The sequence below is a fragment of the Biomphalaria glabrata genome, chromosome 4 (assembly GCF_947242115.1).
Source record: "Biomphalaria glabrata chromosome 4, xgBioGlab47.1, whole genome shotgun sequence".
NCBI classification, from domain to species: domain Eukaryota; kingdom Metazoa; phylum Mollusca; class Gastropoda; family Planorbidae; genus Biomphalaria; species Biomphalaria glabrata.
The window spans coordinates 13,283,193-13,310,797 of record NC_074714.1 but is presented as its reverse complement, the minus strand read 5'-3'; the positions used below and the strand labels follow the sequence as shown (position 1 = coordinate 13,310,797).

General features: G+C 34.2%; 1 protein-coding gene across 2 annotated transcripts in view; it reads right to left on the bottom strand.

The window, feature by feature from the left end:
- The window catches only part of LOC106052993 (serine/threonine-protein kinase TBK1-like), a 79,543-nt gene extending 52,560 nt beyond the window's left edge, over positions 1-26,983 (bottom strand). Inside the window, exon 1 of one of the 2 annotated variants that reach the window (XM_013208469.2) lies at positions 26,934-26,983. The gene's annotated coding sequence lies outside the window, so the exon portion shown is untranslated. Of the gene's footprint in view, positions 1-9,781; positions 9,921-26,933 lie in introns of those variants that run through there. The other variant, XM_013208468.2, reaches the window with a different exon arrangement.
- Positions 26,984-27,605: the final 622 nt, after the last annotated feature.

The window sequence follows — 27,605 nt, the reverse complement described above, 5'->3', positions numbered from 1 at the left end:
GTTAATTGGAGAAGATCTAGAATGACTTTAAGAGTGTAAAAAATGAGGCTGCTGAAGTAGCTCGAACTTGAGGATGCTGATCTTTTTTTTCCTACAAGGAAAGCTAAAATGCAATTCGATGAACCCATCATTAATAACTGTGAAGAGAAAATTCTACATTCAAGAGAAGACTTTCAAAATCAACGTAGTTTACCGAACTGTCGATGTTGTTCTTTCTCCATTACTTGAGAGATTTCATGGGCATACACAACTGTGAACATGTCTTAGTCGTTAATGCGGTTCTTTCCATCGATAAGATTTTTTTTTTAAATCAATTATTTCACTAAATGGTTTTAATGTTACTCGTGCTACAAGGGCTGCGACATTCATCATTATTTCCTTTTTATCACCTCCCCCCCCCCCAAAAAAAAAAAAAGAAAAGAAAAGGGTGGGGGGCTGGTTTTGTGCAGTCTGTTTTTACCAGTCACATAGTCACTTCATAAATTTTATTTCAGAGTTGTCGGTTATGTGATGTCCAAGATAAGTTTAACGGTTGCGAATTAGGTAGATGATAAAATATCATATTTAAAACAGATTTTAAAGTCTTATATGATGTAACCTAACTATGGACGCTGAGGAGGCCTACAGTAATTGCAATGTACAAAAAAATTCACAAAATTTATTTATTTATCTACAATGCTTTCCGGTTCGTTAAAATATGAATTTAGAAAAAGTAAAAAAAAAAAAAAAAACCTATATACAGCGTGCACTTTAGTATAGAAACACCAAGTATGATTGTATAAGATATGCATAACACATAAACATTTTATAAATGTGATCTAATAGGCAATTTGTTTATTTACAGCTGTATGTAATCCACAATTGCTGTAACAGTAAATTAGTGTCAGTTTACAATGAAACAAAACAAAACAAAAAAACACTGTAGGGGCCTACTGAGCAAGTTGACCTTAATCGGACTAGCGACAATACCTTGTGTAGAGTCAGCACAGTGAGCATTATTTTCAAGGGTCGTGAGCTGAAAGTGATCCCAGGCAATCAAGTTTTAAGTGCACATTGAACGAAGAGAGATGTAACTTAAATTTTTGTATAGTTTCATATATCCACACATGAAGATTTCCGGTTAATTTTTATAAACTCAACGTCACTCTTAGCTCTTTATATTTACAATGATTATAGTGACATCTCAAAAAAACAAAATGAGCTATTGAAATCTAATTTTACCCTTATGTCCATCATGCTATTTTTTTTAAATCTGCCCTTTGACCTAAATTGACTATCAAATTAAGGACCCACAGGAGTTGGTTCATTTATATGTATATATATTTTTTTTTCTTCATAATTTTTTGAGTGGTCAGAAGAAAGAGGGAGAAAGCTGCCCACGAAGATGATTCAATTCAGTGCACGAACTGTGACAAATGTTGCTGTTCCAGAATCGGCATGTTAATGTTAAAGTCAATCAGCTTCTGCCCCGACTCAATGCGAAAAAATAAACACGTTATTCGTTAATGGCAACTCTAGGGCAGACTCTAGGGCAGACTCTAGGGCAGACTCTAGGCCCATCCATTAACGTTCGAGACAAAATGCGTCAAATAAATTGTTTGTACTATTTGTGTTATTACTTCTATTTGGAACTAGAGTCAGTACTATTACCATTGCTAAAGTTATTTAGGGAAATATCTAGAAAGAGAGAAGGTATCTTGTGTTTATAACATCAAAGGGTAGACAGAATGTACTGTGTCTCACCAGTGACGTAGCAAGGTCTCAGTGGGCCTGGGTTCAATAATATGATTGATGGTGGCCCCCGCCCCCCCCCCCCCCCAATAAAATAGAAGGTTGAGTGTGACAAAAACAAATCGATTAATCTTGTATCTATTAGTACATTGCAAAATGACATTTCAACTTATGTAGGCCTACCACCCTTAAAAGTAATAGTATCATGACACTCAATGCTGTCCGTCTTCTGTCATCTTATTACAGAGTATTCACAAGAGTAGGCCTTCCATCTCCCTGCACCCCCAGATATATACACAATAATTTTTAATGAACCGCCCCTTCCCGCGGAACAGTTTGAAGGAAGAAACATCGCTATTCGCAACTTCGTCGAATCCTTATGTATTTTATTTTCTCAGTCATGGACCTTAATCAAGAGAGGCACGTTATTTAGAATAACCCATCTTTACAAACAGTATTATACACCTCCACCCCCCCCCCTCAAAATAAAAAACAAATACAGACACTCACACTTTTAATAGCCCCTTTCATTCATTGCGACAATTTGTATGACTTTTGCTTTAGAATAAAGGCATAGGCCTACTTGTAGAACTAAATCTAGTCGTTTTAAAATTGTTCTACACATTATCATTAACTACAGTCTTTACATTTCAAATTGCAGTAATTTTTGTTCACACACACACACACGCATACATACACACACACGTTTTCACACAAAGGTAAAAGCACATTTGATAATCACACTGATCTAAGGATAATCCCTCACATCCACTGTGACAAGTATTGACACCTAGAGGAGAATTACATTCAAGATCTACATCTGTGAAGAAATAACAGAATGAATCGAAAGAAAGTTAAGCACAAAAAAATGTTAATACGTGAATAAGCGGACGGAATTATTGTTTTGTACTTTAGGCATTAAAATGTCGGCTTTCGAATACATAGTTGGTAAAAATTGCGAATTAAAAAAAAAATTATATTTAGTCAATTTTACCGCTGCGGTTTCGATCTTTAAAATGGCTTAGTTGTCTTAGGCTTAAGTTAGAAAATAATAGATTACATTTTCATATTTATCATCCACAGCAAGGGGTCCAAATGCCACCGCCTATATACTGCCATCGCTAGGAACAACAAATTTTTATTCTAGTTTTATATGATGTTAAAAAAAAGGTTTGAAATGTGTGCATATTCTGTAATAGAAGATAGATATACATTGTTATACAAAATAATTAAAATGTTTGTAATGTTAACCGTGGGCCACAGAAATAGATGACCTTTACATCATCTGCCCCATAGACCACAAGGTCTGAAAGGGGAACTTTACCTAACTTTATATTCTTAAAAAAAAAAGATAGATTTAGTATTGTTAAAAAGTGTTATGAATTTTATTCAAGCTAGATTGTAATTAAATCAATGTCATTATTTGTGTTCACGTGAGACTGGGTCGACTATCTGGAGTTTCAGCTTATGTTTCAATTTAAAATGTACAAACAATACAGCGATTCGTTGGAGGCTCGTTGAAAGCAGTTCCACGCCCACATTATGTTGCACAAAACCTAAATATAAATCATATTCACAACAGTGTGTCAGGTGTATATAGTGAATCTATATAAAAAAAAATTATATATCACAATAGCTTGGTAGGAAAAAAAAAGATGATTAAATGATGAGACAAGAACAAGAAACAAAACCAACCAGTCTAGAGGCTACTTGTATAAATTCAAGAATGTTATCAACGGCCCGATTTAATCTCGATCCCAAAGAGATATTGAATAACACACTTTTCCCTTTTTACAAGTCGACAAAAAAAAAAAAAGTCCGGGAGCACCTATTCTGAACACGTGTAAACGACAGTGAAATGGGATTTTCCATTGCGAAATTATGGTACTTTGTAAAATCCTTGCGTAATACCCGATGTCATTTTTGCTTTTGTTTTAAAATGGTTTAGACGTTTATGCATAAAATATGCATATTTTGTATATAACCAAGAATGGGTACACTTGAAAGACCGAACGTAGATTTTGCACCTAGTTTAAGCACAGTTAATTCCTTTTAAAGAAAAACAAACAAAGAAGGACACTCAGTGTACAAAGTGCACATGCATATATTAACGTCTCAGACATCGCCAAACAAACTCATGCAACCTGCTGCTAAACGCAAGGCCGGCCTTAAGAATTACGGGCCCCTATTTATTGGATGCTTGCGAGGTCCCGCTTCTATTATTACTATGAATTAGATCATTTTATCAACATTTAATATACAACAAGCATAGGAAGCAGCTCAAACGCCATAGGCGCCAGTAAATTTATTAAAGCTACGTCATTCGTGCGATATACTAAATATGTTGACCCTTATAATTCCCACATCCTGGCTTATGACAACAGACACAACTGGTAGTGACATGCTAAATGTAAAATTGCGGAAACCTTGTCAGGTGCGGGGCCCAATTTTGAAATGGGCCTAAGGCCGGCCCTGTTAAGAGGACACCAGCCAAATTTATTGTCACGAATATAAATTTTATTCTTACAAAGGTTATATCAACTCTCTCTGTCTGGCTGTGGCCGGTTGGCAAAGTTGATTGAGCGTGGCATTATTAACGCAGATGAAGCGGGTTCGATCCCCTTACTGGCATATTTTTCCAGTAACAAATAAAATAGGAATGTTTAGTTTACTATGTTATTTAAACAAAGTAGGAAGTGATTTTAAACAATTAAATTACTTTTTTTTTTTTCCAGGCATTTATATATAAATAAAAAATATTTCCCTTCTTAGTAATAACGTGACGCGCTGAGACACATAGAGCATTAGATCCCTACTAATTAAAGTGTAACATAATGCAACACTATATTTATTACATTTTTTTAAAATGCTTAGTGTAACAACACTTGTGCCAGATGTGACAACCTTTTGATGGTATGATGTGTTGTTATGCCGGGGATTTTACTTGAATTCAATAGCTAACAAAAATGACGATCTAGAATCACAATTGACGATTCTTTGATAAAACAAAACTCTGGAACTTTATTTAAACACAACGTAAGTACAGTTATGTACAAATTACAAATCAATGAATATGGAACATATTACAAAGGCTTTTCAAACAGAGCTCCTAGAAACGTGACTAGCTACAAGAACATTATTTTATCGACTGACTTTTCTTTCTTACTACCGCCAATCCTCTGGCGCTAACTCTTTTCAAAAATGTCTTTGTTTAAATTCAAATCAACCAATAGATTTCAAACATACTAATTACGTCCCTTGGGTAAATCCTGACTTGAACGTCAAGTGTCTAAATTTGAGGATTAAATCCCGAGACTCATGTCGAGGGCTTATATTACTTTCAAAAGTGAAATGTACAAACAATTCTATAATGTAATCTGTGACACTTAGTTATAGATTTTAGTTTTGTATAGTAATTTTCGAACTAACGTATTTAGTTCTAAGCATGGTTAGGCATGTATACTACACAATAGTTTAATGAAGAGAAGGTGTTTAAGAAATCATAAAACAGCATTCCGAAAAAAATAAAACTTAACCCTTTCTCTCCGCAATTATTTTCCTCGTTCCGATAGAATTATTCATTTTGCTCATTCGTAATTCACTATCCTGTTATGATTAAACTTCAATAACTTTTTTATTTGCTATCAGAAAATGTTATATTTGGTATTATAGGGGAAATCCAAAAATCAATTTAACGTAATGGGATCAAATCAACGTTGGCATGGCCAATTAGGAGAGAAAGAGTTAATGTTTAAGTTATAAATAGAATGACCGTTTATATAGAAAAAAATAAATAAGGTAAATTACAAGTCCCACGCCCCCCCCCCCATCCCCCCCCCCCCCCAACCGCAAAAAAAAATTATGTGAAATATCAATTATCAATGTAATAAATGCAAACAGTGCCGAAGTTGGATTTGCTAAATAAGTTCAACAAATATATTTTTAAAACGCGTTTGTGATTCTATAGCCACCACTGCTCTCTTTAAATCAGTGGTTTCCAAAATGTATTCCTCGGAACATTAGAGTTCCACAGAACTGAACTTTTGGATTCATTAATTAGTAGACCATTAATTTTATTACTAGCTCTTCTCGGTCACGGAAATGACATTCTACAACATAACTTTCAAACAAAGAAAGATCAACCATTCGTCTATTTCTGGTAGAGTTTGTCTGAAGAGTTCCACAATATTTCAAAAAAACAAGCTATCATTATCATACCTCAGTTTCGTAGAAACATTTTTTGCGAAGCAAGATTTTCTATTCATGTTGCACAAAGTATTGAAACAAGATGTTAGAATTAAGCTGACCAATATAAGTGCTTGATATCCATTTGCTATGTTCTTCAAGGACAAAATACCATCACAGTCTCTGAGATTTTTTTTTGTTTATATGTTTATGTTTGTATTTATTGTCTGCGCGAGATGCGGGAAAATATGCAAGTCACATCTGGGTTTGCGTGGTCATGTTAAACACTGGACTCATCCTTAAACTTCGGAATCGAAGGGATTGGAGTTATTATTATAAGAGTTATTATTATATTTTTATACTTAAAAATAAATAATAAAGCAAAATTGTGTTTTATAATTCAGTTAATTTGTTTGTATAATATAGGATATAATTCAAGTTAAAAAATAAAAGCAAAGTTTTCCGCTAAATTTTACTAAATTGCGAAGTGTTCCATTAAAGGAAGTCAGTTAGCCTACAAGATTCGGGAGCCATACGTAATCAGCCATCCGAATCTTTTTCAATGATCAGCGAAGCAATAACATGCTTTCATCATAGCTAAAACTATCCCCAATTGTGACGTCGATAGACTGTTTCGTTTTTTATCACGCACACGTTTCTGTTCTTACTTTTTAAGACACATCTTGTCATGCCTATAAAACAAGCCAAACCTAGATACAATCTTAAAGCGTGACAGGACAGTCAGGCCTGTAATTGCTTAGTATTTCTTAGTAAAGCAAACTTGCACTCCCAAGATATACGACTTAGTACCGGAAGAACGCACCCAGTCTGGTATTTTGGACGCTCGCGATTCATTTAGAATAGATTATTGAAATACCTAAAATTGTTTTACTTAAGAATTACTCTGTGTAATATTATTTTGAAGATTCCTAAGAACTAAGTTTATTTTTAATTCACAAAATTGTATTGCCAAAAAAAAAAGAATAAAAATTAAATAAGTACCACAGAAAACATTAACTTAGCCTCACTGACCTATATTTTATCCTAAATAATAGGCTAATTAGGAATTTGAACACAAAAAGTTATACAGAGTGATCTGACCTTTGTTGACGTTATTGTTTTACAAAGCTTATATTAACTCACTCCGTCTGCCTGAATGGATTCTTTTGCAAGTTTTTTTTCTCCCACTTCCCATTCTCGGATCAAGTTGGAATATTCAATATCGAAGACAATACACGAATCAAGCAATAAACTAATCAGTTGATCAATTAGTGGTGATCGACTAATTAATTTTAAGTTATGTAGAAAAGGGGAGATACGTTTTGCAATATTTAGAGATATGGTGGTGATTATGCAGTGCTTTCCCTAATATAAGCTTTGTTTGTTTTTTTTTAAAGTAATTTTTATGTTCTGCTTGTTATATCTTTTATGTTTTTAAGCAATAGAAGAATAGTGAGAAAAAGAAAAAGGAAATGTGATAAGAAGAAATGTGGTGACAACATAATGGAAGTTAAAAAAAAACTTTAAAAAAAAGGGAATTGAAAGATTGAGAGAAATTTCGAAACAGACAGAATAGAGAATTTCAAGGATGCATGTCGGGACATCACAGTGCCTGTAAGATAAGAAAACTTACTTTAGACAAGCGAAAGAGGTTATATCAATTTGATTCTGCAGTCCTAACGTGCACAGAAATTACCATATACTTTTTTAAAAACAGCTTATCAACATTTGCTATATTCTATACACCGGATACATTTTCTTTTTTTTAAAAAGCTAGCTATTTATAGTTTCTATATCGCATTGGTAATGGCACAAACATATTAGTGAATTATAAAGTTGGGGATAAATTGTGCCAGTTTTACTGTCCCGTAGAGACACTGACCACGGAGGAATGAGATCCTGGTCAACAGGCTCACGTGTAGATTAAAAAAGGAGGAGGGGGTAAATAAGGTGTGGAGAGTAAGAGTGTTTATTAAGAGGTCATGTTGTCGTTGTTTTTTTATTTTATTTTTTGTATCAGAGGAGGAGAGTCTTTCTTTCTGAGAGAGGTTTTAGTTTTGCGGTACAACGATCGAATTGAAATACCTTGAAGCTTATTTGATGTACAGATGTTGTTGAATAAACACATTGTCATACTGGAATTTCATCGTTTTCAAACGAGACCAGTCGTCATAGAAGGCCTCAACACTGGAGCAACCTGTGAGCAGTGAAGCCCAATAGCTGGTTGCTATGTCATAAAAACCTGCGACATGGCAACGATCTATTGCTCTCCACTGCCCACAGGTTGTGATATAGAAGGGTAGTGTTGAGGCCTTCTATGACGACTGGTCTCGTGTCAGCGAAATAAAAAAAAATGACTTTGTCTTATAATTCAAAGAGATACGAAATTTGTACACTTCTGAAAATGGGCATGAAAATTATTTAATAGTTTATTATAATAATCCGCATATTAATAAGGTCATACTTCATTAGTCTGCAAAGCGGATACACTAAAAAATAATGAAAACAATCTCCAATAAATTCTAGTCAAAGTTTTTTTTATTTTGTTTTTTTTTTAAATATAGAATTGGCAGTAGATTTATGTGCTTACAATATAAGAAGACAGCTCGTAAAGTGTCTCAAAGTTTTGTTTAAAGTGTAGACTATTCAATACATATATCTTCAAACTTCATTTTCCCACAAGAACAACATCTTGACTAGTATCTCATTTCTTCTCCACAGTGTTTGCAGTATGCATGTTTTTTTTTTAAGGCAACACTATACGTAGTTCACTTATTCTAAATGTAACAATATAAGGTTTAAAATTAAGTCTCACATTTGTACATTTCTAAATTTTACAGATGGATGTAAAAAATCAAGTAAAAATAAAATCTAAAATAAAATTTAAAAAAAAATAAAACAAGACATCCAGATTAACAGAACATCTTTTGATTGTCAAAACTCGTCTTCCATTTATCCAACAATTTAAATATATCCCTGAATTTACCCTAGATTCTAGCTGTTTTAACCCAATATTTCTAGATCTTGTATTTGGGAAAAAAAAAAGATGCATTATGGAATATTCCTTAAGCTAAAAATTAAAAATGACAGAGAAAGTAAAAAAAAAAAAAAACACTATAGAATATATAATTTTATTGGCCATTTTGTTTTATAGAGTTACAAATTATACAGTAACACGACACATAGATCTAGAGGTAGACAAGTTAGTACAGATCTTATATTTAGGGCTGAAATGAACTCCTGAATAGCGACTTATCCAAGCGGGCGTGGAAAATGTCCTTTGTCGTTGCAGACATTATATATATAAATATCTAAATCAATAGACTTCAGTCTAGATTGACTAAATCTAGATATAAACCTCGGTCTAGATCTTGAGTTCTAACTAAGCCTATACTATAAACGATGCAGTTACACGTAGAACTAGATCTAGCTAGATCTATATAGTAGGCTATATATATGCAAGACTCTAGATCTTGCAGAATATATGTAAATGGCAGTAGAGTCTAGTAAAATTAGATTGATTGGTGGATAGATTAAAAATAACTGCAGATTGGCAAAAATAAAGCGCAGATGACAATCTTAGGGTGCTGAAGAGTGAAAAGTTTACGGACTAGTTTAGTGCGCTTTATCGCGAGAACGGCAACAACCGTATTCTACACACTAGACTAGTGTAGCCACGACTACTAGGAAGTCAGAATCCTTTGTACGAGGTTGACCTAGATAGCTCGATTAGGCTCTACGCTGAGGTCAAACAAAATTTATCATTATTAAGACCTTAATTGCCTATTTTAAAATATTCTTAAGGTGAATCATGTCCTATAATATGTTCTTGATTACGCTATTGTCCAAAAATAATTAATCTTACCGTGAATTTAGCCTGCCTTACAGAAAATACCATCTGGAGCTAGAATCTAAAAATAGCATAGAAAAAACCTGAGCTTAATTTAGATGTAGGCCAGGGGTCGACAACTTGCGGCTCTCGAGCCATGCACGGCTCTTTCGATGTTGATCTGCGGCTCAAACATTATTTATTTTATATAAAAAAAACATTTAAAATCGTTCTGATACTCCCCCCCCCCCGCTATATGTATATATATATACATATATATATACATATATATGTACCGTATATATATATATATATATATATATATATATGTATATATATATATATATATATATATATATATATATATATATATATATATATATATATATGTATATATGTGTATATATATATATATATGTATATATATATATATATATATGTATATATATATATATATATATATATATATATATATGTATATATATATATATATATATATATGTATATATATATATATATATATATATATATATGTATATATATATATATATATATATATATATATATATATATATATATATATGTATATATATATATATACATATATACATATATATATATATATATATATATATATATATATATATATATATATATATATATATATATATATATATATATATACATATACATATATATATATTATATACATATGGTACATACACATATATACGTTCGAATGTGTGTGTACTTAATTAATCTCTATTACATTCTGACCCTTCATCCTTTCGGAAGACGTTTATTGTACCCTAAAATAGGTTCTTCCTGGACTTAGTGGAAAGATTGTAGAATCCCAGCCCTTGCCAGTAGGGCGTCTGGGGGAGCGCTGCGAGCTCACCCCAGAGGGGTTCGGGGTGGAGCCCCGCCGCCAGCACTATTTCCGGTATTGAAAGCCAACAAAATGCATATTCTGAGGAATCTACAGTGCAATATTCTGCTATTAAAAAGTTTTATTTCAAAAACCTAATCTGCTTTTCTTACTTACTTAGGACTTAGATCCTCATGCGCCGTTCGTCGCATTGGGTGCAAGCTGCTTCCACAAAAATCTGTCACTGGCAATGTCTGAAGCTTCTTTCCACCTGCTCTGAGGTCCTCCATGAAAGTATGGCGCCAAGTTATACTAGGATTTCCCTGTTTGTGCTTTCCTCGTAATGGCCTCCATGTAATCGCAACTCTTGTTATGGGTAATTCATTTTGTCGGAGAACATGTCCCGCAAACCCCATGCGACGCTCTGTCACAACCTTACTAAGGGGTCGACTCCCAGTTCGGCAAATGATTTCCTTGATTGAGACCTGATCTCTTTAACTGACTCCTTAAATCCGTCTTAGCCATCATTATTGAGCCACATTTAGTCTTTTTCAATTTCGGCAGATGACTATTTACTGCACTTTATTAATAGAGCCCAGCCAACGGTAGAAATGTGTAACCTCTCTTGGCTTCTTGTTGTTCATCTAGCACACTTCTTCATGTGACTGTGGAGCCCTATTTTTGGAGAGCCACTCCCGTCCACAAATATCGCAGGTTAAGGTGGCCTTTGCTTCAGTGGTAGAGGAGCAGGCCATTTTTCGTATTGTACGTTTTTTTTCCCGAGCTGAGACCCATGTTCTTTCACTGTCGATAGCTTTCTTGGTCACTATCTCTCTCCATCTGGTGCGGACTAGAGCACTAGCGGATCCAGAACTTTGGAGTGGGGGGGGCGATTTTTTTCCAAACCCTAACCCTAACGCCCAGTAAACCCTAACCCTACGCATAAACGTGCACACACACACACACACACACACGCGCGCGCACACACACACACACACACACATATATGTATATATATATATATATATATATATATATATATATATATATATATATATATATATTTATATATATATATATATATATAAATAAATATGAGAATAAAAAAAAGCAGCATTTCTCAACCTTCTGCGAAAAACAAAACAACTGGGGCAGCGCTATAAGGTACTCTGGTGAAGTTCGGGGCGAAGCCCCGACGCCATAAGCGTTTTCTTGCTTTTTTCACTGCAGAAACGCATTCTCCTGACAAGTATAGCTCATTATTCATCAATGGAGTTCGGGGCGAAGCCCCGACGCCAAAAGCGTTTTCTTGCTTTTTTCACTGCAGAAATGCATTCTCCTGACAAGTACAGCTCATTCTTCACAATGTAGTTCGGGGCGAAGCCCCGACGCCAAAAGCGTTTTCTTGCTTTTTTCACTGCAGAAATGCATTCTCCTGACAAGTACAGCTCATTCTTCACAATGTAGTTCGGGGCGAAGCCCCGACGCCAAAAGCGTTTTCTTGCTTTTTTCACTGCAGAAACGCATTCTCCTGACAAGTACAGCTCATTATTCATCAATGGAGTACGGGGCGAAGCCCCGACGCCAGAAGCGTTTTCTTGCATTCTTCTCTGCAGAAACGCATTCTCCTGACATCTACAACTCATTACCCATAAATGAAGTTCGGGGCGAAGCCCCGACGCCAAAAGCGTTTTCTTGCATTCTTCACTGCAGAAACGCATTCTCCTGACCTGAAGCTCATTATTCATACTATTAAAAAACGACCTTTCGAATAATGTTGTACTTGAAAAATATTCTAATTTGAATTTATAGGCCCATAATACATTGCAAATAAAACCGATTTGTTCCTTAAAAAGATAGGATACCCCACGTATTTAGATTTTTGCTTTGAGGATCGCCGCCGAAAAAAAACTTATTCGATAAATATTATTCAAGAAAACTCTAGCATAAATTGTGAGTTATAGTCCCAAATTTATTTAGCTAGAAAAAAATCAGATTGAAAAGGTTGGGAAAAGGTGACTATGAAAAGGTTATTTGAGTTTAGAACTCATCTCAATCATGACTCTTATACTGAAAAATTTCGTTTGAATTCTAACTTTTCCAATGCAAAGTCTTTCTTAAAATACTTATGATAACTTCATATGAAATTACAAAAACTCTGTCTGGAAATGGGAATGGCGGTAGAGTGAAAACGATTAATCCTCGCTCCTTTACTAATTTCTGCTAAAGATTGCATTTGGCATTAAAGAATAGGTATGGGGCGACTCGATATAAGAATTTTATTTATAGTATATATAAATTATACTAGTGACAGATTTTTATAATTTTGTAATTTCTTAACTATAATACAAAAAGAAAAAGTATTGATTTGTCCGATGGGGGAAATGCGATTGCATGTATCGCCCCTCCCACCTGGTACAACCCTTTTTCATTTAAATTTACTAATGATACAATTTGAGATTAGAGTGTGGTACGACATATTTACAATGGGTCACATATCAATACGTAGTTTATATTATATAGATATTCACAAACTATGATTCTCCACAAAAATAGGACCGCCCCCCCCCCAGCACTCAGAGGGCTAGAGTGGGGAGGGCAGTACATGCAATCGCCCCCCCCCCTCACCCCACCGAATCGGCCAAAATACCAGAAAGGGAGAAACATAAAATTTATATATTAATTCAACTAATTTTGTTCACAAACTATGATTTCTCCATAAAAACGGACCGCCCCCCCCCCACTCAAATGGTTTAGGTGGGAAGGGCAGAAGAGGTATTCGTCCCCCCCCCCCCCACCAATCGGCAAACAGGGAACGACATAATATAAAGATCGGTTAAAATATCAATAAAAAGTTACAAGGATATAGATATTTAATTGATTTGTTAGCAGGCTGTGATTTCTACCAATAAATTGGACCGCCCCCCCACTCGAAAGTGTAGGGGGGGCGGGATTGATACCATCGCCCCCTCCCGACCCCACCAAATCGGCCAACATACTAGAGGGGGGGGCGAAATAATCTAAAAATAGGTTGAAATATAAATAATTAGTATATATTTTTAACATAAGTAATAAATTCGTATACAAATTGTGTGAATCCTATACTAAAGTTCGTCCGCCCCCCCCCTGGGGGGGGGGGTCGGCCGAGTGGGGGGGGGCGATCGCCCCTACCGCCCCCCCCCCTGGATCCGCCAGTGGACTAGAGCTATGTCTTCCCAATGGTCAGTATTGATGTTCACTGATTTGAGGTCCCGTTTTATTACATCTGTGTAACGGAGGTGGGGGCGACCAGTTTTTCTTGAGCCACTCGCGAGTTGTCCATATACGATGACTTTCGGGATGCGATTGTCCTCCATCCGGCGAACATGTCCAAGCCAGCGCAAGCTAGACGAAATACTCTCTTGGCTACGCTCTCGGAATTAAGTGACTGTAGTTTGATTTAGATTTTATATCGAAAAGGGAAATTTTATCGTAAAAATCATCTGTTTGGGAATTTTAATATAATATTTTTACCAATTGTTTTTGTTTAGCGCAATTTCATGGTTTAAGCTTTCTCATTACGTTATGATCCTGTCACTTTATCTGGACCAGTTAGAAAGGGGCTGGGGAGGAAGGGAGGAAGAGGGGGGGTATTTTGGTGATCGCTTTTTAAATTCATTTATAAAAAAAAAAAAAAGCGAACGACCTGAATTCGAACTGGAGTTCTAAAATCTTCTCCTCCTCCTCAAGCCGGTACACTAACCACTGTGCCAGGGAAGTGCTTAAGAACATAGAATGTTTTATACTTATCTTAATTTCAAACTTTACTCCCTACAAAGTTAAAAGGGGACTCATTCAACTTATACCACATTGTCAGTCAAGTGCACTTTCTTTCACTTGTTCGAGATACCAAACAAAATAATTAATTATCAATATTTAATTAACTTTTTTTTTTGTTGATTCTTGTGTTGTCAGGTAAAAGAAATAATTGTGCAAAATTTCAGCTTGGGACACTTTAGAAATACGTCAAGGGAGATAATCTCATTGTATTATGTAGAAAGAAAACAATTATTTAAAATCACACTTTAAATTATGAGTGCACTATTAAGTGAAAATAATTTTTTAGAAATATAAACAAAAGTGCGGATTACATACATTCTACAACCAGACATATTCAATCAGACACGTTCTTCCAACCATCGTCTCTATAGTCTTCAAACCCAGTTGTCCTGTAGGTATGTACGCTAGGACATCTTGGACTTCTTCGACAAAGCAACCCCGAAAATATTGATTTTATTTTGATACTACATAACTTTACCCGGAAATTAGGAAATTCTGAAGCAATAAAGTTTCTTGGAATAGTCATTTCGAGTTTATTTTATTGATTACACAAGTACTTGTATGGCGCTGGGATTTATAGTTTTTTTTAACACTCAAATAATATTGCAAAGTTTAATTCAGCTATTATTCCGTACATCTTATAGCGTCTTAAAACCATGGGAGGGCACGAAAAAATAAGGTGAAATGATACTAGTCGGCTTTTACGAAAGTACATTTTTTCTCTCACTTTGATGTTAGCCCCATAGGCTCATGTGGGCCCTAATTGGTCATGATCCATGGGCTCTAGTGCAATGAAACCCCAACGTGCCATTGTTGCTTCTTCACGGACTGTGGGCCCCTAATGGTCGCGGACCCGGGTTCATTGAACCCCCTCGCGCCATGGACGCACTGGCAGTAATGCCATAAAAAAAATGTTAGCCTAAATGTTGATTTTCACATATTTGTCTTTGTCTTTTTTGAGCTAAAAATTGAGAGTTTGGAAATGATCAAAGTTGCACCATACTCGAATGTACTCTTGTACGGATTCCAAACATAACTGACTTCCTTGATGCAGTTCTTGTCTAGGTTTGATTGATAGGGAAAGCAGTGTCACATCCTTAACTTTTGGTACTTTCTGATATCTAAATAAAACTACTTGATAGGGGAAGAAGAAAAAAAAAGACAGAGAACCCTTGGAACGATCAATGGTCATGAAATTTCGGCTCCCGTGGAGAAATCATTTCATATATATATTTTTTATTTTTTTTTGCGGCCCCGAAATGGAAGTAGCCGCTTTTAGTATTGTGTAGTCTGTCCGCCCGTCCGTCGCGTTTAGATATTAAAAACTAGAAAAGATATTGAAAATCCAATATCATGTTATTTTACATCTTTCAAAAGTCTGATGCAACGGCTACTTTTTTTTTTTATCTGAATGCGAAAAGTTTGATTTTTTAAAATTAACTATGCATCCAGTTTTTCATAAAATTCATAATTTTCAAAACTATTCACTATTAATAGTTTAAAAAAAACATAACTCAAGAGGCCATAATAGTACAAGATGAAATATTCCAGCATATTTTTTTAATATATTCGCGACTTTTTTTTTGTTTTGGATAAATCAAAATCTAAAAAAAAAAGTGTTACCAAGTTAAGTATTTTTGTCATAAAATATTCCTAGGACTAACTGATTAACATCGCCAGTAAGTTTGTTAGTAGCTCTAGTAATTTAGTTTGAAGAGCTAATAAGTTTTTTAGTATAGCTTTTTTTTTTTTGGTCGAAGTGGTGACACTAGGTGTCGGTTTCCTTCGGTGCGATTAACGGTAGCCTAAGGTTGTAGAGTGTCACTCCTACACCCCCAACATCCCCACCTAAAAATATCGTTAGATTGTTCTTTTTATTTAATCGTAATACAATGAGCTAATGAACCACATTCATTGATCGTTACAAAACTTATTAGTGAGTGTTGATTCTTTTTTAACTCTTTCTCTCCGTAATTATTTACCACATTCTGGTGGAATCAACGCTGGTATCGTCAGTTAGGAGAGAAAGAGTTAAAACGTCACAGTAATCTCCGTGAACCAGATTGTGTAGATAACATTATCTTGTGATGGAAGCATTGATAGAGAAGGTTATGGTATGAACGAAGAATGCACAATGAAAGAGAAGGTTATGTCATGAATGAAGCATGCATATTGAAAGAAAGGGTTATTTTATGAACGAACAATGCACAATGAAAGAAAAGGTTATGTCATGAATGAAGTATGCATATTGAAAGAAAGGGTTATATTATGAATGAAGGATGCACATTGAAAGAAAGGGTTATGTTATGAATGAAGGATGCACATTGAAAGGAAAGGTTATGTTATGAATGAAGGATGCACATTGAAAGAAAGGGTTATCTCATGAATGAAGCATACACTTTGAAAGATAAAGTTGTTTCATGAATGAAGCATGCATTATGAAACATAAGGCTGTCTAATGAATGAAGCATGCTTACTGAAAGATAAGGTAGTGTGAATGAAAACTGTATTATCTAAATACCAAAAATTGTTTTTAATTTTCATTTTTACAATTCATGTTACTGATTCAAGAGTTTAATAAATTAATTTTCATGAAAATTTTGCTCATCTTATTGTAAGTCTTTACTTACTCTTAGATCTAAATTGGAGAATTATAAAGTGGACTAGATCTATACATTCGCTTAACCAAGATTCTTTATCGTAGATGAGGTGGGGGGGAGGGCGAGGCCTGATCATGCGTTATGCGCACTGGACTGTCGTTTGGTCGTCTCGATAGTCCCTGTCCGCTGCCACCCCCCCCCCCCCCTATCGTCCTGCGGGAGGTTTGGACTAAGAAGCGGATTATATCGAACTCTGAAGGAACACCCGAAGCATGTCAAACATTTTACAAACAACTGTATAGAACGTCTATCTAGAAGGCAAGCCATGTCTCTCTCCCCACAAGTAATTCTCGGGATTCCCTTTACCTTTCCCACAAAGAGATTCATTATTGAGTGCCGTTATTTTTAGTATTGTTTATAGATTTTACTATAGAAGAGTGTCTAAGGTACGCGTTACTCTCTCTTATCAGTTTATCAATGAGTTATCTCCCCTCTGTTTAAAGGATTAGACTTTGTATCACCAGGATGTTTCCAATATGACATTAAAATTGTTCATACACTGGTTTCTATGCAGTTTTTTTTTTATTGTATTCATTTTTTTAAAACTAGTCTCATAAAAAAAAACAAAAAAAAACACCCATACCAATTTAGATTATAAAAAAAAAACAGCTATACCTTTAAAGCATTTTATATTTAATCAACTGTGTGAACGGTATATAGCGAGTGTTTCATCAACTGATATCAGCATACGAGATAACGTAGAAATGTCTAAATTCAGCTGTTGTACATCATTTAGTTCTAAAGAGATCACACACTTGAAGACAGCAGAACAGACAATGATGATACAAGGGACTCAATGAAGAAGAAAAGAGAAGTCATTTATTGTTTAGGCCCAAAGTTTTGTACATAGTTGTGTAGATCTAGTTAGTGGTTAAGACATAGTTTGGACTGGTAGGTTTGACAGATGAAAACAGATTGCAAACAAGTCAAGAAAAAAAAATACTTAAAAAAAAAACGAAGCTTAATCGAGTGTGGTTCTATTAATTAGAGTGGATCAATCATGTAATTAAGTTTGTAATAGATCCAGACTTCATGCTTTTAGCTTTTTCAATACGCTATGATCCTATATGAATTATCTGGACCAGTTGGGAAAATGAAAAAGGGGGGAGGGAGAGAAAGAAAGAGATATCTGGGTGGATTTTTACGTAACTGGTTTTTAAAAGCATTTACAAAAAGTAAAAAAAAAAGAGGAACGAGCTGAATTCGAAATTGAAGGATGAAACCTTCTCGGTTATCAGTAACCATTGTGTCAGCGAAGTGCTTATGAAAATAGATGGTTTTATAGTTATCTATTGTTAGTTTCAAACTTTAAAGCGGCGACATATTTCTCTACAAATTAAAAAGGAGACTAATTCAACTTGTTTCAACACATCAGTACAAATTATTTACCTTGTTCGATACATAACAAAAAAAATTAATTACTAATTAACTTAAATTAACTAATTGGTAATTTTTTTTTTTATTGACTCTTGTTTTGTCAGGTACAAGAAATAGCGCCAATTCTCAGCTTGATTCGAGATTGGGTGTCGGAGAAATAACGCGTACTAACTTTTTACCAAACAGAGTGAGTGTGATATAAGCTTTGTAATAAGCATTTTCGTCGTTTATTCTATCATCTATCCTGCTATGAGGCCCGAATAACAGACATGGATTAATTGCTGACACTGTGTCATAAATTCAAAGAAATACAGCGACTTCATGTATTCATCACAGGCGTCAGTCACAGTCAGTCCGTCCTTTATCAGACCAAAGCTTTAAGGTTTTCCGATCAACTGTCGCGTTTGTTTCAGTGTTTCTCAAATTATTGACCTGTGTTGCCACCTTTAGACAAAAGATAAATGTAAGTTCGCGCTAGAGATGAAAGCAGTTGGCTTCAATCGTCTTCCGACACTTCTCAGACGGAATCTTGTATTCTACGTGCGTCGATAGCGCGGAATTTTTAACCAAATACAAAAAGACGGATGTCAAAGTCAGTTTAAAAAAAAAAAAAAAAGAAAAGAGGGGACACAGGTTAAAACTAACATATTAGAACTATTTGAGGAGTTTTGATTTAATTTTGTTGCTGATGACTCTTGCAAAATCGTTTTCATTCTGAAAAAGTTCCTATCTTGAATAAGAAACAACGCCTCTTAATTAAATTTAATTTTGGTAACATTAGTAATAATTTCATTTTCACTTCATTTATATATAAAAAATATAGTATCTAACTAGATTTCATCACGTTGTTGTTAAATATTTTGAAGATGAGACAAGACTACTTCTCCCGCCCCCACCCTTTCTCTTGTCAGCACCTTGCGCCTCTCTCCCTTCCTCCTTAGCTATTATGGTGACCTTGAGTTGCATTAAGTCTGATAGATTTACAAGAGGAAATACTTCATGTAAAAGATAACTCCATAAAACTACAGGCCACTTTTAACTCCACTGCCGGTTAGGGGATATTTTAAACCACGTGCTTAATGGAACGATAGTGGGTCGGGTATTTAAATTCCAGCTAGAGACAGGGATAGAGAGTACTGATCTACTGATAATGAAGGAATGCGAGAGAGGAAGAGTGCGATGTGTGCACACTGTTGTTTTGTCATACACCTATAGCATATATGTTATAGCTAGGCTGGAAAAAGGAAGTAAATTCTTATCCCATAATGATCAAATCACAGACCTATATATATAGTAGTTTATTTATTTCGGACATTACATGAATTCGGACATTCGCTGTTTTTTGTGGTCATTACATAATTATTTTAATATGTATTATAAAACTAGCGTGCTGTATAATGTGCTTGTCCATTTTCCAATGATTCTAACCCAATTTCCTTCCATTTAGCTGTCTTTTTATGTAAGAAACACGAATTTCAAATGTGTTAGTCAGGTTGTTGTTTTTTCCTATGTTACACGGACGACTTTACCTCTTCCTAGAGTTAAGACTATATTTTTTGATTGGCTAAGTCTATACTAATGAGCCCGGCAATATTTATTCTGTTTTTGGAGCTAATTTATTTGATTCATAAGCCAAGTTTTCTAATTCCATACAAAAAAAAAATTAATACGGTGTCCGAATTAAATTACGATTTTCTTACCAAAATTTATTTCGGACAGACAGTTTTGGACATCAATAAAAATGATCTTATATTTGTTCGTTTGTTGTTTTTTTTTTTAAAATAGAGAATAAATGGGCAAATGTTTGGAGTGAGCTTGGTACATTGAATGAAGTTAAATGCTTAGATCTAGACCAACTAGATAGATCTAGATTTAGATAGAGAGAATATAGAGGATTCAGTTAGGCAAGAATGGCTATCGTAACCTGTAGGGGCCTACTATACTACGAAAGATCATCTGTATTAGAAATTTATTAAATTAATAAACAAAAAAAAAACACAAACATTCAACACACATCTAATCATGCAAACCCCAAACGTTCAACACACATAAAATAAACAAACATAAAATAAGTCTAAAAGTCGGTGCAGAAATCACTATCCCAGTGATCTAATTTTGGTAGAATAAGTGTGTTCACATTTTTATTTTTTGTGTTCGTATTTATGCATAGTTTGAAAACATCGTAATGATTTCATGTGAGGGGCTATGCCTGGGGATCTTAAAATTTAAATAATGTTAATATAGAATTAAAATCTGAGTTTATTGATGCCTAAATATAGAGACTGTCCGAAATAAATTATGGTGTCCGGAATCAAATAATCTGGGTCAAATGTGTCCGAATTAAATGAAAACACACGGCCTCTTTGACCTTAAATATAATAACAAATATAGGTTAGAGGAACAAATATAAGTAATCATCCTTATTCTCCTTTAACTAAAGAAGATTTTGATACGTCATTTTCTTTTCTATGTCAAACCATTGTAAAATAATGCGCTGTCGAAGTCAAACTTTCAAATTTGGGCCTATAGGTGTCCGAATAGCATAAACTACTCTATATATAGATTGCCATGTATGTAACTTTTTTTCCAAGCTGAAAGAGAATCTAGGAAAATCTTTCTTTTCTGTCTTAGAAAAGGAATGATCTTTAGTTTTCAAAGTTTAGAAATAATGCAATACCATTTAGCAGATTTTTTATGGAATGAGCCATCAATTACAGAACTATATATTCATGCAAATATATGAAATAAAGCTATTTCCTGTTAGTTTCCAGTTTCCATAGAGATAATGTTTCGAAAATAGGATCGCAATAATTCACGTCAGTTGATTTTAATCAACTTATCTATGTGCATTTAACTAGATTGATGACCTAGATCTTTCCAGATTATGTATCTAAAAACTGCAAAATAATAATTATGAGACGAGAGTGCTCTTATTTTTATGTACTAGATCTAGATTTAAAAATTAAATTATATGTTACATTGATTACTACTTTACAAACAAAACAACGCCATGTTTCAACTTAAAAAAAAATATTTCACGACATTTTTTGTACTGTTAAATGATCTACATGTCCAGTCTTGATATCTATATTATAAAGTAGAATGTAAGGTGTATGTATGTATGTGACTTTTAGACATCAAAACCGCTTGACCAATCTTGATAAAACTTGGCAGGAATGTTTCTTGGGTACCAACTTAGACCGTAGTGTATGTATTGTAGCCCTAAAACAAACTTAAGACCCTCAAAAAAAATAAAGTTGTCCGACTCTATTACAGCTATAGTATTTATGGATCTAGGCAATGGTTAACAATGTTGAGAATGAGAAAAGATCGAAAGGATTTAGACCTAGATCTAATTTTAAGAAATACACTTTGCGCAGATAGTTTTTTACTTTGACACATGAAAATACAAAAGAAGATCCATTGATTTCATTATATAATAAAATTAACCTTCAATTTTATGTTTCAAAAGCATTTTTTTTACATAAATTAGTTCCTGATATCTGTGACTACAGATTTCCTGGCGAACATTCTTTCATTAGACAATACCGTAATGAATCGAGTACTAAAAATTAATTCGTTTAATTGTTTACTTTATAATCCCATTCATAGATCTAAAACTTTAATTCAACTCTAAGATGATAAAACTTCTCTTCGCACAGATAGTTTTATACTTTAACACATGAACATACTAATTATAGTACATTCATTTCATATTTTGATCAAATAAACATTCAAATTTGGTTTTCTAAAGCATTTTTAAGAGACTACATTCGTTTACGAAAGCTGCGAAGCCGAGTTGAGATAGGCCTAGATCTATATTCATTCATGAATCGCGTACTAAAAATTATTTCGTTTAATTGTTCACTTTATAATCCCATTCATTTAACAAAGCTATCGCTCTTTTCGTTTTTAATAGATATGAATGTATCGGCTTCTGGTAAACCCTTTTTCGCAAACCTAATTTTATTTTCGTAGCGAAAGAGAAAAAACTTGAAAGGATCATTAGCTAAGTTTAACATACATCTAAATCCAATCCACTAGATTAGTAAACACAAACTTAGACCCGCAGGCCGCGGTAATGGTAGGCTAGTACTATATATAGGTCTATGATCTAGATCTAAACATTAACTTTTATGTTACAAAGGTTAGGGTTGAAAAAAAAGTTACTTCGTATAACTAGGCCTACTTTACAAAACAACGCCTTGTTTTAACTTTTTTTTGTTGAAGTTTTTCAGGACATTTTTGTATAGTGTTAAAAAATCTCCATGTCCAGTTTACATATAATATATATAGGTCTGTGTGTTTTGTACTGCTTACTAACGTTTTCTTAGAAGTTCAGAAAGTGCATGATTCACAGGACACAAATGAAACTGATTGTTTCACGTTCCATGATTAGATTGCAGTCGTGACTCCAATCAATTGCCTGGAGATTAAATGTTGAGTCTGTAACTAGTACTTGTGTGAGTGTAGGCGTAGGAGACAAAGTCCAAAAAGAAAATAAATGGGGACATCACTCTTTGACCTGTCAGGTTAGATGGCTACGTGACCCACGACTAGGATAACAGCATGGTGGAATGTGGTAGGCTTACAAGGTAATACTTCAGTGGGATATTTAGATGAATCATTATTGTACATTTCTTTTTCCTAGATTAGGCAGAATGCTTGTTCACTAAGCTGTCCAAATCTGGAAAGGCAAATTTAGCCAAAGTTCGTGCATGAGAATGGATCTTAGTGTTATATTAGCTTATAGGGCAGCTTTCTTCCCCACTCTCGTGTCTAAGGCCGCCTCAGCCGGTTGGTCTCTGCAAATGTCGTATACAAATAAAGTACAGTCTCTATCCATGCTGTCTGGTCTTTGGGGATCTCTACCAACTCACTTTCATTGAAAGCTGTATTCCTGAAGTGGCGCTTGCAGACATCACTGTAATCCCGTGAGATCTGTAAACTTCAGTATAGTGCGTGTGACGACACCCATAAGTAAAGTCTACTTATTGTGTGGATACCGGTAACACTGTAGGGGTAGTACAAGTGCACAGTTAAAGTCAGAACGTGTCCAGCAGTTAATGATGGCGTTACGGAAGCACGAAAAACAACAAGCCACCAAAAATTGGCAGGTACCATTTTAAGATGGGTGGACTCCTAAAATCTAAGAATTCCAGATTACAGTTCACAGCCTTTATCGGGATCCAGTCCGCACACACTTGGTATGAATAGGAAGTGCTTTGTTCATTTATTTACTTTTTAAAAAGCTTTCAAACTTTTTGGATGTTATTTATTGTATGCGTAGAAAGAAGTGACATAGCCACTGAGTCTAGTATACCTCTAGAGGGCAACGCATTTGAGCTGATGGTTTTATAATAACACCTGCATATCAATAAATACGTTTTATTGGCTGCATTTTATTTTACAACTTACACAGTAAAACTGCAGAACTGAAAATTCGAAGAGACGGAGAGACGGTGTCATAAAGTTAAACTACTTTACCTTATAGGTGAATAAATAAATAAATAACTTAGCTGGGATGAAAACGCATACAAACATGCAAATCTACACATAAATAGATAATAAACACATGCATACACGCGCACATACAAACATACATTTTTGAGACATTCACAAGCATTCAAAACACACTTGCATATATGCGTACTCTCATACACACACATACGGCTACTATATGTACAAAAAACCCACATCTGCACACTGAGATAGATAGATAGATAGATGGATAGATAGATAGATAGATAGATAGATAGATAGATAGATAGATAGATAGATAGTAAGATAGATAGTAAGATAGATAGATAGATAGATAGATAGATAGATAGATAGATAGAGACAGACAGACAGACAGACAGACATATAGATAGACAGACAGACAGACAGACAGACAGACAGACAGACAGATAGATAGATAGATAGATAGATAGATAGATAGATAGATAGATAGATAGATAGATAGATTAGATAGATAGATAGATAGATAGATAGATAGATAGATAGATAGATAGATAGATAGATAGATAGATAGATAGATAGATAGATGTGGTGCCCCAACAGTCCAAAAGTCTAAGGGACAGGTGAAGGTAAAGGGGAAAGAGAGCGAGAGAGAGAGAGAGATAGAGAGAGAGATAGAGAGGATGAAGTGACGAGTAAGAAAGACAAAGAAAAGAAGATAAAAAGTAGTAACAGAGACGGACGGGGTGTCCAAATTGTCCCTGCCTACCATACAATCTGGACGACACACACTGTATACCATTCGATGAACACCCAGTCACATCTGTCTTTAAAATCATTCATTAATAAAGTCCTATTGAATATTTTTAAGATAGATTTATCAATGTATGAAATTCCGGGCTACTGTTCTGGTTTATCCGATGTACATAAAAAGGAATTATTGATAAGCGAAGTATTTTAACAATCCATGGAACTAAAATAAGTTTTGGTCACTTTTCAGCATTGCAGAATCAAAGTTCTAACCTTTTTTCTTTAGTCACACAAAGAACATATTTATTATTTTCTAGGCTATAATGATATTTCAATATGGCGTCTTTGACATTTTCTCAAAAGTTCATTTCCATCAAAATATCACAAAATTTTCTTCTTTTCACTTTATGTTTTTTTTTTCTTTAAGTTCATTTCTTAGTCTCCACATTTCTCATACCGCTTTCTCATCTTTTTCTACACAACTGTTTTTTTGTTTTTTTTTTGCTGAGAATGCAGACCAGATCTTAAAAAATCAAAATGTTAACAAATAGTAGATGGCTATGAATACCATTAATATGGAAAGAAAAAAAAGAGCACTTGGTTGCAAGCGGCCTCAGAACGAGACAGCTGAAGGTCACTCACGAAGGCCGCGGGATACACATTTGAGACCAAAAGAAAATCTGCTGCCGAAGACAAACGCAGACGGCGAAAAGAAAATCTAAATCGACCACCTGCGGACAATGGATATGGATATGCTTGCCCTGGATGTGGCAAAATATGTAGGTCACAGCTGGGACTGCGCAGCCACGGAAATACTGCATTCCTCACTGATCTTCGGGCTCGAAGACTAGCCATATTATTATTATAAAACAAAATATATTTAATAGTACTAATTAATTAATTGTTTATTATTTGGATTTATTTGTGTATTGTCATCGACTACGAATAATTATGCAAAATTTAAATTTGATACAAGAATGATAAGTGAGAGAAAAAACGTGTCAAGGCGTAATAAGGGGATTAACCTCCATAGCTCTCATTAAGTAGCAGTTATTCCCCCTTTTCGATATCAAACAAAATAATTTATCAGCAATAATTAATTAACTAACTGTTATTTTTTTTTTATTGATTCGTGTTTTGTCAGGTACAATAAATAGTTGTGCAAAGTGTCAACTTGTTCAGAGAATTGGAAATGGGATAAAAAAATGTTCAAACTTTTGACCAGACAGACAGACAAAGTGAGTTGATATAAGCTTTGTAAAAAAGACAATACCGAACTGATGAAAGATAGATCTATATGTTCCTACGATGTATTACAGAGGTATTGTGTACATTCAAAATTCTAGATGGCGGGGAAAATAGTTTTGAAATAACGTGAGAAATATTTAGTGAAGACATATTCCTAATTCCAAAGATTTAGTGAAGACATATTCCTAATTCCAAAGATTTAGTGAAGACATATTCCTAATTCCAAAGATTTAGTGAAGACATATTCCTAATTCCAAAGATTTAGTGAAGACATATTCCTAATTCCAAAGTCTAGAACTATAAAAAAATAAAATAGAAAAAATATTTTTTTGAATATGAAAGGTTTCTTTTATATATATATATATATATATATATATATATATATATATATATATATAAAACAAGATTAATTACCACTACTTGATTAACTAATTGGTTACATTTTTTATTGATTCTTGTAGTGTCATCTGAGAATGGGAAGTGGGAGAAAAAAATGTGTACAAAACTTGATAAGGGGATAACTCCACATATACACATATCTCAATACGTCGCATTTATTTCCATTCTTTAATACCAAAGAAAAAAATTGTTACCAATTATGAATTAAATAATTGGTTAATTCTTTGACAGTTTCATGTTTTAATTATTGCTAATAATTGTGTAAAGTTTCAACCTGATCCAAGCATGGGTGTGGGAGAAATAACGTGTACAAAATTGTCCCAGACAGACAGATAGAGTGACCTGACAAATGCTTTATAAAAAGCTATTTAAAAAACGGTTGACTTTATTGTACTGACTAGCTTTTAAAATGTCGCCAAGTCTCAGGCAGTCTCGAAGTGCTTTTCAAACTTCAGTTCTGTACTTAGACTAATCAAGACTGGCTTCTAACCACACACAAAGACATCTTTGAATCCGATATGAATATTGTTTCTACTAAATTAATCTGTAAAGTAGTAACTTCCTTTCTCTTGGTACACTCTGTTTAATCGCATAACAATCTACTTACTGTCCGTGATGTGTCCTTGGTTAGTACGTTAAGTTTTTTTTTTCAGAAATCTGAAATAATAAAAAAAAAAGAAATAATAATACGCTTTAAATTAAACTCTCTGAATAATGTAAACATCCATTTTAAACGTTATAATGTTGTTTTTTTATGTCATAAGGGTATGCATGTGAGTGTTGACCTATTATATGTTTAGGAAAAAAAAGCTACGAAAAATAATTTACGTATGAAATATGGTTTGACCTATATACATACATATGTAGATATCGTTTACGAAAGTGCTATTGCTTTTCTTGAACGTGAACACTCACATTGAAAAGTATTATAGAATCTATAGTGTATAACAAATAAGACTGAATATTATAATAAAACCATTAACACTTGCGTTGGATGTATCCAAAACTTTGTCGTCGATTTCTTACACGAAATGATAATCCACATCAAGGTCAACGAATGCTAGTCCCCTTGTTAGATGTAATGTATTATCTTTGTCGTCAACAGATTTAGTAGCAGATCTATTCAAGGAAAACAACATAGGATCACAATGTTGGGTATACACAATGTTGAATTTCGAAACAAAACAAAAAACCCATTTTGATTTTTAAAAAAAAAATGAGACACGAGACAAAACAAAGCGTAGTAATTCACGTGGCTACGCAGCCGTAACGCAGGTCC